The sequence below is a fragment of the Argopecten irradians genome, chromosome 2, assembly GCF_041381155.1.
Source record: "Argopecten irradians isolate NY chromosome 2, Ai_NY, whole genome shotgun sequence".
NCBI lineage: Eukaryota > Metazoa > Mollusca > Bivalvia > Pectinida > Pectinidae > Argopecten > Argopecten irradians.
In genome coordinates this window covers 18933123-18947429 of record NC_091135.1, presented here as the reverse complement: position 1 = coordinate 18947429, position 14307 = coordinate 18933123, and the positions used below count along the sequence as shown (strand labels likewise).

At 33.9% G+C, this 14307-nt stretch overlaps 1 protein-coding gene across 5 annotated transcripts in view; it reads right to left on the bottom strand.

The window, feature by feature from the left end:
* The window catches only part of LOC138314712 (transmembrane protein 198-like), a 76620-nt gene that overhangs the window by 17426 nt on the left and 44887 nt on the right, over window positions 1-14307 (bottom strand). Inside the window, exon 1 of one of the 5 annotated variants that reach the window (XM_069255196.1) lies at window positions 9646-9872. The exons of 3 other annotated variants lie outside the window; for them this stretch is intronic. The gene's annotated coding sequence lies outside the window, so the exon portion shown is untranslated. Of the gene's footprint in view, window positions 1-188; window positions 318-9645; window positions 9873-14307 lie in introns of those variants that run through there. One more of the 5 variants, XM_069255200.1, reaches the window with a different exon arrangement.

The window sequence follows — 14307 nt, the reverse complement described above, 5'->3', positions numbered from 1 at the left end:
AATACACACATAGTACTTAGACTGTAAATATTATACAATATTATCCACAACAACTATCTCATATCCCTAACAACTATATTTCCCTCAAACTGTGACAATGCATGAAGACATACACAGGTGATTTAATTAGTATGTGTAACACACAATGCCTACCTGTAATTACCAATCTCCTACCTGTAGCGATTTACCTGTAAACATCCACCAGGTTATGTATAAACAACAATATGCAGCATCAGGAAGCTGTAGCTATCAGTCACTTGATCAAGATTAAAGCCAGAGCCTAACTAACAACTGACCACTGCTGTCAGCTGTGTCCACAATATATACTGACCACACTGTCCACTACTACAGAAAGGTGTCACATATAAAGGTCTCACCTTCCATCCACTGTGTCTCTGATGACAACAGCTGCCAGGAAGCTTAACATGTGAAATCAATACCTCACCTATTTATATACAACTGTATACATGGAAGTCTAAATATATTATAGTGTTCAGCAATTCATTACAAATTACTTAAAACAACAATATTTAATGTGTTGTCACTGCTGTGACTATCACTGCTGTGACTACATACTTAGAAATTGTCCATTAAAAGAAAATATAAACTATTAAAAATTTCTAAATGTAAAACTGAATTCATGTTACCTACTGAAAAATGCACCTTAAAACATGTTAATGATCAGTGAACAAATCATATATATTACACTGAACAATGATAATAACTGTCTACTATAATCTACAACCTTATGTAAAACCAGCTTCTTACCTGTAATTCTGCAATAGCCAGTGGAAATTGAGCAGGACAACTCTGTGATAAGCTTATAAACTAAGACCACAATGAGATTTAACTATCAGCCAATCACCTCTATATCTACCCAGTAGATGCAGTTTAGGTCCCCAAAGGCCAAACACCACTGTCTGGCTTATATTCCTAAATGGTCAAGTGGTCAGCTCAACTGTTTATATCTAAACATCTGTCTGCTCCATCCTATTAACAACTAAGGTTCAAAGTTCAAGTAGACTAAGTCCCTCACACCATTGTGTATGGACAGGTCCCACAGGTGTAATTTGACTGTAATTTGGAAAACCTTAAGTACACATTTGATCCTTATTGTGTAATCATTATAGCCCTTTGTCCAGTCTAAGACTGACCACTGACTACTCATGTAAATGATGTTCCAGCTATGGTAAATGTTAACAATATTTGAACGTTTTTAATTTGATTGATATCATGTTCACCACACCAAAGATTATATTCATAATTTACCAAACAGAGGATATGTTTACAAATAGATACACTATATATATATTTGGAACAATTTATATATTTAATTTAGGTGCTATTCATTTCTTTTAATTAATTGCTCAAGAAAGAAGTTACTGTAATGATCGCAGAAAGGCTTCCAAGATGTTGTAACTTGTAATAAAGACCAGGAATAAACCATGTAACATGAAGACATTATTCAGATTAAAATTAAATAAAAAAGTGGGTTTAATTTCATTTATTGAAAGAAATCTGACCTTTCAAACCTTGAGGACATTTACTGTTTATACATTGCCCCTTACCTAGGTGTGACAGTGTTGTACTGATTCTTTAACCCAGGATTAATTATACAAAGTTTATTTAGTTCTGAGTCAATACAGACAGAATAATGTGAGCTGTCTAGAGCTAAAATAACATCACCTTGTTCATCTCTCACTTTCCATACCTGTGGCAGACAGGTGCAAAAATCAATCAATAAATAAATTCCCAGGTGAGAGTTTTAGCTTCCAGTGACAGAGTTCAATAGAAAACCTTACCACTGTATTTTTTTACCTTGTAATCTGAATTAAGTCCTTGTTATGATTACAACTAAATTACCTTTCTAGTTTACCATTATATAACATAATTATATATAAAGTCAAGCAAACCGATTACTATATATATAAGAAATATGTAATATGTCACAGGACACAATTTCCACAACGAATCGACTCGTTTTTAATAAATTCAAATAAATCTATTTTTCTTTAACCATTATGATTACTTTTTAAAAGAAATATGATGAATAAAAATATTTTTAAATTTGTAATATATTAAAATTATATCATAAAAGCAACTTGTGTCCAAAACAAATTTTCAGGAATATCGGTGCTACCTATAGGGAACAATCAAGATATGTAATTTAGTTGTTCACAGGTATTTATATATTTTATATAATAAGGAATGAATTATTCATCTTATAATACAAATCCTGTGCAATCTTAAGTGTTTTGACGTGAACAATTTCTTTAGAATAAAATTAAACATGTGAAGCTTTAATATACGCTATATGGTATAATAAGCAAGCCGGTACAGACAATACAAGGTTTATTTTGGTGCAAGACTTTCCCAAGTCTCGCACCAAAATAAACCTTGTATTGTAAGATATTAACCGTGTATTCTGTTTATCCTGCAACCATTGGTGTATTCAAAACGAAAGCAAATTGACAGTTATTTACTTTATTTCGCTGGAAGTGAGACACTAATTCTTTGATGTGGGGGTAAAGATTCATTCACTAGACTGAATGAGAGTGTACTCCTTTTTACTGCTGTTGGAAATGAATACCGTAAGCGCTTTATTATTAACAGTACCGGTAATCCTATTCATGCAGCTTGATATATAATTGGAACAAAATGAAAATACTGAAAAAACAATAAATATCCATTAAAGAATTACTTTACAATACATACCTTTGCCATGAGCCAAGAAAAAGACAACACCACCATACGAGATTTTCGATATCGTAAAAATGACATCATTTTAGTGAATGTAACGTCATGTTTTAGCGAGACGGAATGACGTTTCATTCACTGGAAGGTTCAAGTTCTGGGTCAAGTTAGAAAATGTTCTGTTAGATATGGAACAAATTCACATGATCGCATTGACGGTTATAAAGCATTTCTTATTGAAGGATAAAGCACAAGTTTATCCGGCAGTAGTTATCGGTCAGTATGTGGGATAGTTGCAGGATAAACATGTATATTAGGTATTATTTAATTAATATACTATTCAATTTAATTAGGTTTAACATCATATTAACAGCTAGAATTATTTCATAAGGATGAAATTACCTGTGTGATTGAGTTGCCAGTGTGTGAATATAATGTTTGTTTATATATATTTTGGTAGACTAAAGCACATTTGTGTTGAATACGTATCTTGATCCTCATCATACATAGCTATAGTGAAAATCTATGCATCTTTCCATTTTTATGGTGCTATCTAAATGAAGAATTCTGCCAAGACACCGAAACATTACACCCCACTATAAGTCAAATTATACTGAGAACGGGTGAACCTGGAGTCATTATTTGTTTATGACACCATATACGGCAGCCAAATCATGTGCAACCTAACAGGGCACCAAATCATGTGCAACCTAACAGGATATTGTAACAAATGACAACATTTTCACAGGCATATATTGATACCTTAAAAGTGACATTTAATTATCAAATTGTTTTATATCGAGTCAGTTCACTATTTGACCATTCAGGGATTATTTTGTCAGTGACCAACCAAGGTTATTATATCTAGCTGGCAACAATTACTTTATTATATATACATGTACATTTGTACCTCCCTGAAGTAATACGTACTACAGGATCAGAACTGGCTAGCATTATTCTCCTCTCAATCATTCCCAGTAGAAAATTACAGTAATATGTTGGAACTAAACTGGTTTATGATGTGATCCAACAAATATACAGCTATCAGTATATTTATTGTATATATGTATCCATTGAATTTTCCAAATGCATCATTTCTATCTTCGAATATTGCACCATTTTTTTATCTTATCACTATATAACATCTAGGACATTATAATTGGATTTTTGTGTTTGACATTGGAGTGGCCTCCCCCTGACCCTAGTCTCACAAAATCCCATTAACATATTTACTTATTGTCTATCATTACATCTGTGACAGCTAGTTATCAATCATCTGTTTCCTCTTTATTTCAGAGCCCTTCTTAAGACAACAACTAATTTCCCCATTATTATGATGAACTTTATATGTTATTTGTACATTAGTAAACAATGCCAATTAAACACTCAATGCTAGCTATAGGCCCTCAATATATGTTCATAATGCTAGTACGTATATGTGTGAAACTATATATAATAAGCCTCTTTGTGTCAGAGAATTGTTCATTCTAAAAAGATATTGCTTGATAAAACCTGTTAGAGAAAATGACATCCTTAGGTCCACCGGCCTTTTAATTAACTGTTATCTGAATCAATTGATACAGCGATAAAAATATATCTAAAAAGGCTAAAAATTTCCATATTTTCTTCGCCTTACAAATAAAATACTTAGAATCTTCAAAAGAAAATTTTAGCCTATTTGACCCCTGTTACTTTGAACAAAGGCAATTATTCAAGCTCATTTGAACACATTTGTATAGCCACTCATACCATGTCAGCATATATGCCATATAGGCCCAATATCAGGTCTCTTTATATACGTATATACTGTATGTCTCTTACTTATTGACATATATATGTTGTTTAAAGATTGTAGCCTATTTGACCATGTTACCCTGAATCAAGGTCAATGTCATTCATTTGAATAAACTGGGTATATATATATATATAGCTGTTCATCTCCACATACTATAGGCATATGGTAATATCAGGTCTCCATCTATAGACCTTTCCATTATTGAGAAGATCGATTTTTGCCTTGACCTTCATTCAAGGTCATTCATTGGAACAAAATTGGTAGCCTTTAAATTTATCCCATCATGCATTATACCCAATACCAGTGTCGTGGAACTATTGACAGTTTATCTGAATGTAACCTTAAATGAATTTAAGGTCAAGCTTTGTTATTCAATTGAAAAGATTCATAGCCCTTCATCTCAAAATTGCCACTGACCTAATATCACCTGTCTTAGACCTCTTAGTTATTGAAGTAATTTTAACTTATTTGAATGAATGTCAAGGTCATTCATTTGAACAAACTTACTGATTCATTCCCAAATTCTACAGGCCTCTTTAGTTAAGATGACATGAGAATCTTGGTCAAAACGATGACATGAAAATCTTGGTCAAAAACAGTCTGGAGAAGGAGTGTTTTCAATGGTTGGGTTTGAGGAAACCAAGGAAAACTCGGTCATTCATTAAAGGTCATATGGAATTTTGAATCATATTTATTGTTCTGACACTCAGACTTCAATTTATAATAATGTCTTACATTAATATATAGTATAGCAGCCTTATAATTGACTCAGAGTATTATGTGGCTTGACTTACAACCTAACCACATCTATAACGACCAGGAAACTTAAGGATGTCAGTTAGTGTTGTTCCTATCCTAATCACTTCCTTCTTACTTTAATAATTTCCAGTCACCATTAGAAGCCAGTATATGCCTACACACCAGCTCTATACCATGGTTGTCTAATTACTCATATAGAACTCCATGAATTCCTGGTGATATGAATGTACACTGTAGATCTGCCCGTGGGGCTTCAAAATATTTACCCAATGCTGAGTCAACAGATTACAGCTACCTAAATATATGACCGACTTCTGGTAGATATATAGCTGCTAGTACATCTATATCATAATATCTTCAAACTTTAGTAAGGGATTTTTGACTTATAGTTATAATGCTTTAGTATAGACTTCATAAATTTTGGTGAGGTTCAAAATTTAATTTATACGAACGCATTTAAAAACATAATCTTACCAATACTGGAATATAATCATATACCGTTATATATATAAATGGAGGCTTAAACTTTGATTTTGCTTATTTCTAGAATCTTCATAATTATTACAGTTAACGCGTACTGTACCTTAAATTGACCCTTACACATTCAAGTTAAAAATATATTCTAAGCACCTATTTATATGGAAGATATAAGCACTTTTTTTCAAGGCTTACAAATGAGATATTATCAGCAATAACAGATAATGTTCATAAAATACTCAATGACTGATGATTCTCATTTTATATCATAGCAGATCAAAAGATGGATGAATAATATAGCTAACAAGGAGAAATACGGATCAACAGTATAGGTTTAATGGCATTGGTACTACTCTGCCATAAGAGACCTGTTGTAGACAATACACCACCTTAGGTATACATGTATAAGCTATTATATTTTATGTCTTTACTGTATGTATACCTGTACTCTTTATGTCTCAGAATGTACCTGTATTTTCTATGTCACAACTAATCAATATTTACCTATGTAGGTATATATACACAGTATTCTGTCGGCAATGTTAACGGTCGCTACTGAATTTATGTTTGAATGCTGAGCAACGGCCAGTCACCGGTCGCTGCTGATGTCATGTGTTTTAGTGCGGACTGACGGACAGGAAGAAAATCTAGAGGAGCGACGGGTTGGAGTGACTACACCTTCTATACAAATACACGATCATACACTGAAGTGCGCAATAAGTGATTTATCATACGCAATAGAAAATTGGATGTGTCATCACTCTCCTTCTAAATTTCAATGACACTCGTCTCTTGATTCTGTTTAATTATTTAAGAATATTTTTATTTTAACAGTAATTACGATTCAATTTTCTTACCTGATTACTATCCTGTAATTATATCACAAGTCACAACAATAGTATGTACAGGTGTAACAGAGGATGGCCAATCAAGGCTTGCCATATAGTTAGCAAAATTGGCTGGTTGCAAGCTTAAGGTTAGGCGTACCACAAGGTGGAGATCTCGAAGCCTAACTAAATAATGTAAGACCTATTTGATGTTGTCACATTATTCAACACTATAGACAGAACTGTTACATAAAGAATTCAGTTCCAAAACATCACTGAATGTTAGCTGGACATGGATTATAATAAGTCAACTTAAAATCAGGCAGATATTGAAGCTGTATATATATAGGTAACTGCAGAGGAAATCCAAATGACCCGACAAACAAAATGATTTGGGATCACCAGCTTGCCCACAATTACCCCAGGATATCAATACAGGGTGTCATTTGTTGTATTAAAACAGGACAATGGTAGACAATGTTATAGTTGTCAGAACCAGAGATATAAATAACAATTTACTTCTCTGTCAGAATTAGATCTTTATAAGTGTTACAGCAGATTTAGTATTTATCCTGAAGGTCAGAGACACATGATCAGATCATTACCCACACGGTCAATGTTTAACATTGTAAAGATAAAGCACATTTTACAATATGTATGAATTAATTTGAAAACCAATTACTGATAAAATTAGGTCTGCATGGCCTTCCATTGAGATACAGAGTGGTGAATATACTATTGTCTCAATCAATACTAGCTGAAGTCTCAACAATAATGGGTGGATTGGTACTAGTACTGCTTCCATTCACTAGTGTTTATACTGACTTTAAAGAGGATTCCCTCTGTAAATCTTACCCTCCATGACCTAAATCATCACAATCCCTCTCCTAGCATAGCCTTATCCTCCTTCATAGTCTTGCCCCCCTGCCCACTAGCCTCAACCCTCCCCCATTTAGTTTTGCCTCCCCTTTGTTGATTGATTGATTGATGGGGCTTAACTTCCTTGTTCTGGGTTATAACCCAGCATAGGACACTATTTGCCTCCCCAATAATTAAAGCCTTACCCTTCCCAATTACCCTAACTCCTACCCCCACTAGCCTTTATACTCCTCCCCTATTCAATCTTGCTCCCTTCCCACTAAGTCTTACCCCTCCCCCACTAGCTTTATCTCTTACCTTTCCTCAACCAACCTTACCCCTCCACCACTAGCTTTATCCCACTGTCTCTTACCTTTCCTCAACCAACCTTACCCCTCCCCCACTAGCGTCATCCCACTATCTCTTTCCTCAACCAGTCTTAACCCCCTCCCCTCCACTAGCTTTATCCCACTATCTCTTACCTTTCCTCAACCAACCTTACCCCTCCCCCACTAGTTTATCCCACTGTCTCTTACCTTTCCTCAACCAACCTTACCCCTCCCCCACTAGCTTTATATCCCACTGTCTCTTACCTTTCCTCAACCAACCTTACCCCTCCCCCACTAGCTTTATATCCCACTGTCTCTTACCTTTCCTCAACCAACCTTACCCCTCCCCCACTAGCTTTATATCCCACTGTCTTACCTTCCTCAACCAACCTACCCTCCCCACTAGCTTATCCACTGTCTCTTACCCTTCCTCAACCAACCTCACCCCTCCCCCACTAGCTGTATCCCACTATCTCTTACCCCTTCCTCAACCAACCTTAACCCCTCCCCTCCCCCACTAGCTTTTCATACCCTCCCCACTCTTATCCCATGTCTCTTATCTTACCTCAACCAACCTTACCCCTCCCCCACTAGCCTTACCCTCACCACTATAGCATTACCCCTCTCCATTTAGTTTTGCCCCCTGCCCACCAACACTTACCCCTCCTCCACAAGCCTTACCTTCACCACATTAGCATTACCTTTCCCCTATTTAGTCTTGTCCCACTGCCAATTTAGCCTTGCATCAATATTCCTCCTCCACTAACTGGCCAGCTACCCAATTTAGTCTTGCGCCACCCCTTTCTCACTAACTTTTTCTGCTACCCCTACTAGAGCCTTACCACATCCCATCTCGATCCCACATACATCCACCTTACTCAGTCCTGCTCTCTCTGACCTATACTTGTCTACACCTTAGTATATTTAATAGTCCCTATTACTGCTAACACATAAATCTTCTGTTATCCAACCAAAAGATCCACAAATTATATAGTGAGATAACCCCAGTGATATCATAAAAAATACACACTCAACAAAATGTCTGCATTCCACAAAATCTACAGGGTGAGATATAGAACAGTGGTATACAGGCTGGCAGTAATATCAAACCAGTACTGTATAGGTGATGGGACTATATATGAGAAACTAAACACAAATTGTATTATATATCATATATAATATTTAATGAATTCATTATAGCCAAGTGTTTCTGTCTATGTGGGCAAGAAACACCATGTATATGAATAAATATTGATTTTAATTCTATATAATATCATATATATTACAGTAGGTCTACTAGACAAGTTTTTTCCTTTCATATATATATTTAGAAGAATTAAAGCAATAAATTAAATATTTACAATCAATATTAAAATCTTAATTCAATTGTAGGTTTCAATGAAGTTTAATCTTAGAGCTATATAGGAACAACTTTTTGATAGTCCAGATCCAACATGTACATTACACTGCACATTGTGATCCAAAAATTATAATTTATATATACGTACAAGTTCCAATCAACAAATTATCTTACAATTAAATATATATACACTACATTTGTGAATCAGAGCATTCTTATAACTCAACAATATAATATACAGGTAATGTTATCAAATTAGAATCTACAACTGACAGCTATATAGATTTAAAATTGCTCAATGCACGTACCATGTTGACTATATATTGTACACATGCAGCTATTCTTACATCACACCTCAAAGTAATTATAAAGTGGACTGAGCCTTATAAAAAATAACGAATCTTATTCTAATTATAACTTTATTTCTATACAACAACATTATTTCTTTTCAACTCAACATATGATTTTCTACTTTAATATTGAACCCAGGCAGACTACATTATTCCATTGATATTTTTATCAACGTTAATAGAAATGAGACCTTACCTTTTACTGTATATATAAATCCAGATAATAAAATTTCCAGACAGTCTAACACAAAAGCACACAATTAAAATCCTGAAAAGGTCAATAGTATCTCCATGTGTCTATAAGCTGTTATACAGTATATCCCTGTCTGTGTGTAGTCTGTCTCTCCACACCGCTACTGCACTAATGACAACAAACCCACACTCCACAGCCAGTGATATCATCCAATGAATGAGTACAGCCCACAGACAACAGCAGGCCCCCCAGTACAAGCTTTTTAGCGATAAAGATCTCTTTCAAGTTTTGTCCAGGTCATCCAGAAGCTTGGCTCTATAGGTAGTGAGCTGATACACCTGGATTGATTTACACAGGTGTAATGTTACTGGCAGACTTTACCTGCTCGTGGTCAATCATAAATATGTCGCTGTCATGTTAACTTGATTGACATTTACCGTTGGTAAGGGAAAAACCCTAAAGACACAAAAAAATGTACTACATTAAACATACAAACCTCCTATAGCAAACAAATTGTTTAATGAAATATACAGATTGAAACAAGATTTAAATAAGATGAAAAGAAAAACATTAATTTTAAAAGGTTCACTAAAACAGATTAAAAAAAAAAAGAACTTTTGATGGTTGAAATCATGCAGTCCAAATCTTCATGTAAATTTCAGAGATTCATTCTTACAATAAAGGATTTAAGGTTTTCAGGGTTTGGTGTTATTAGTGTGACATCCTTTTAACAAAGAGGGTCACTTAAGGATGTGCCAGGTTTGATGCAAAGTAGGAGTACCTGGAGAAACACATCTACCAGTGGTCAGTACCTGGCAACATGAGATTTGAAACATGCAATCCAGAAGTGGATCGAAGGCATGTGGCCACTCGGCCACCTCAGCCTCCTAATAAAGGAAGAAATAAATGCTACTTGATCCGATAAATTGTTATCACTAAAGCATCATTTTGATCATGAATTGATGTCAAAATTCAACGAAAATTTCAAACAGAAACTTAAAGAACAAAATATCAATAACAGCTAGTTAACACCAGACAATCAACTTGAATCTGCTAATCAAAAGATATATTTCTCAATCTGAGATTTGTTTTCATGGATAAAATGTTTATTTTTTTAACTTAAGCAGTCGTTAGAGTGGAGCAAATAGGAATATCACCCAGGACATGTTGAATGTTTGAAATATAATTTTGTACGCTGATCTTTGGTTCAATGAAGGCCAACATATCCTATCTATATTGTAATCATTTATCTCAAATGTGTATACCTTAATTATTTAAAAAGTTTTCAGATGCTGGGATTGCAATTGTCTTCTAAACTCTAACTATAATAGTAACTCTATGTGTAAATCCTTACACCGACAGAAAATGACCTTTGTCGATGAGACAAGATCTTATAGCAATATATACATATAAGGCTGAGTCATGGAGGCAATAAACCAATATCTATAACTAACTAAAGTTTTTCACTGCTAGCTGGGGTACTCTGGTTTTCATCCACCTCCTATAAACCTGGTACATTCTTAAATGATCCTGGCTGCTAATAGGACGTTTAACATTTAACCAATCAAACCTGGCACAGGCCAGTAATAGGCAAAACATAACAGAGTATTTATAACCTGGCCATCAAGTTAGTTTATGTGAACAGTTTCTAACATGAGAAAATATTAGTCTTTAAAGATAAACATACACTGGACTATATCCAACAAAATTCAAAATCTCTTTGATGTTATAAATTCTAAAATCAACAAAATCTTAATAATCAAATATTATTTCAAAAGATTTCAACTGAATTTAAAAACACTGAAATGGTAATTCATTTACAGCATTCACATATATCTTCACAGGCCAGTATAATTATATAGATAGTTAACATACCAAATACACAATTAGGTTTATAAAAGAGATCTTATTTTGAAAAAATCTTTCTTCCTTAATTAATCTCCAGTTGAGTGTAAATTAAAACAGCCAGAGGCAGTTTGATTAAAGTTGTATAATGAGTTTCAGGCTCAGTGGGAATAAACTGAATCATCTAAATGCACTGTGTAAACTAAATGGTAAAATACAATTAGGTCAGCTTTAATTTACAGGGAACAAGTCTGTGAAAATTCATGAAATTAAATCACGGCAGTTTGTGGTAAATTTAATTAAAATCATCAAACAACCATTTTAAAACACTGCTGGTTTGGATATAATCATTTGTACATATAGTCTACCTGTAGTTTTTGACTGGTGATTGGATTCATATAGCTAGTCTCCCTGCATGTAGTTTTTAACTTTTCACTGCATGAAGACAATATGAAAGACCATCATTATATGTCACTCAAAACAGCTCAGACCAGCCTGTTACTCGATCTTACTTCAGATCTTATTTATACATTCACAATTAGATTTTATCTCTTGATTAGATATCTTGATTCAATTTGTTCTATTCAGTCAGGGTCAGATATTATTTTAAGAATAGCAGATTTAAGAAATGAAGGAAATCTAGCTATAGAGCTCCCTGAGAAAAACTACTGCATACCAGGGCATATTAAAGAGTATTTGATTTAACTGTTCAAAGTTGGTTGGTAAACCTACAAGCAGAAGAGGAATATCATTGCCTCTTCTTTGTACATTGGCTGATAGAGTATCGGATCGACATTATTTATGCATCATTCTTATAATCATATAATGAGGCAGTGAACCCTGCCTAAAATATAGCTTAATGATTAAAGGTCACTAAATTGACTAAATCTGCACAATGCTATATGGAAAGGTCCATCAAGTGAATCACAACTTTTACAAGTTTTTAAGTTGTTAATGCGATATCTGCTAACTTATTGTCAGTTGATTTGCTTTGTGAAGAAGAAGCTCGTGAAGAAGAGGCTCGTGAAGAAGAGGCTTGTGTATAATCTAATCCACACGACAACGTAAATCACACACATAAGGACATGTACTTCACTCTAGTGTTGTCTTACTCATCGAAAGAAACCATCAGGTTTTAATTCAAATTCAATTGTACAATAATGAACCACTCCACTTGACTTTGAGGACATGGAGACCAGTGCTCCTGGCCAACTTCAGATGGATTAGCTAAACTATAGGGCTACCCAATTAACCTTTGATACATATATCACCATACAGCAATGTCCTGTCAAAATATTATATACAATCCAGTATTGTGCACAACTGTCAAAGATGACATGAAATCCTTAAATTATAGGGGTTCAAGATATTAGTGTCATAGAATTTTAGCGAAAATCAATGATGAAATAAAGTATTAATTATTACTGCATCAAACACATGCAAAAGTAACATGTAATCATGGCAACCATATTTTAGCATAAAGTTTCTTGTGTGAAATCCACTAAAATGTGATTTCTGCTAAAATATGCTTTCTTAAGATCTTATTTGGCAATGGCGTTGAATTTACTTCCATTCTTTAATTATACATCAAAATCATATGTGTTAGCCGTAAAAATAAGGCCTAGGAAATTTTGTATGAACACATATCATTATGGAGTAAATCATATTCAATAGTATAATACAACTTAAATACCTGAAATGTTGCGTGAAATAAGTAGTTATGAAGCTCAAACACAAACCAAAGTGGTGATTATGTTTACTCATGCAAAACCTGAATGTTTTATCTGGAAATTAAAGAGAAATTTCCAAACCATAAGGAAGAGTATTGTTTACCATAGTTAAAAATAATGCCACAAAATTACCTGTAGTTACAAATTAATGGTAGTTGAGCTCAACAAAAGTTATGAGTTAATAATAATCAAGATAATTACAGGAAAATTAGAAATTACAGATGAGAATGAAACAAGAACAGATATACCTGACAAATTCTTATTCTGACCATTTTCCAAGGAATAGATAATATGAGTAGCATATATAATTCCAGGCCTGTCCTGTAGTTCTCTCAAATCTTATAATTGCTAAACATTTTTATATATGTACAAGTTTTACTTTTAGGTTCATATATGTTAGACATAAAATTAACCTTTGTAAGGAACAATGTTTCAATTTCAATAATTATGCATCTATAATATATGTGTAGTCTGTTAGTTTTAAAAGAACATCTCCAAATTTGAATTTGTCAGTCTTTTTTTAATGCAATGTAAGCACACTTAGAAATGTGGACCAAGCCTCTCCAGTATGTGGGCTAAAAAAATTCAAAGTAGATAAAAATACAATCATTAAAAAAATGGAATGCACATTACGATATTGATTGCAGTTTATTTTAAATAAAAATATCCTCTGCTATACAATGTCTGCAATGCCTGAAATTTTAAAGGCAGATTCGAGTGATTTATGGGATTCTCGTACCAGTTAGGTAAACACATATAGCATGTCAACATGCAATATGTCCCCGACTGTTATATAATCTGCCGTCTCCCGAGTGGGTGGAAGAGATCTTCACTATATGTGGAAACGCACAAAAAAGTTTCATACCACGTTGTTTCTGACTTTATACTGTTCTGATGTACCAGGTACACCTCATTCAATCGATTTTATATCAGTTACGCATGTCATGGCCATTTATCAATTGAAATGTAAAAAACAGATAATTGAATTAGTGTAGTCTACATGAAAGGACATTATAATTTTTATGGATTGAAATCACAAAATAAATGCTTTCTTTAAGTCTAGCCAGTTTAAAAAGTTGAAATTCAAATC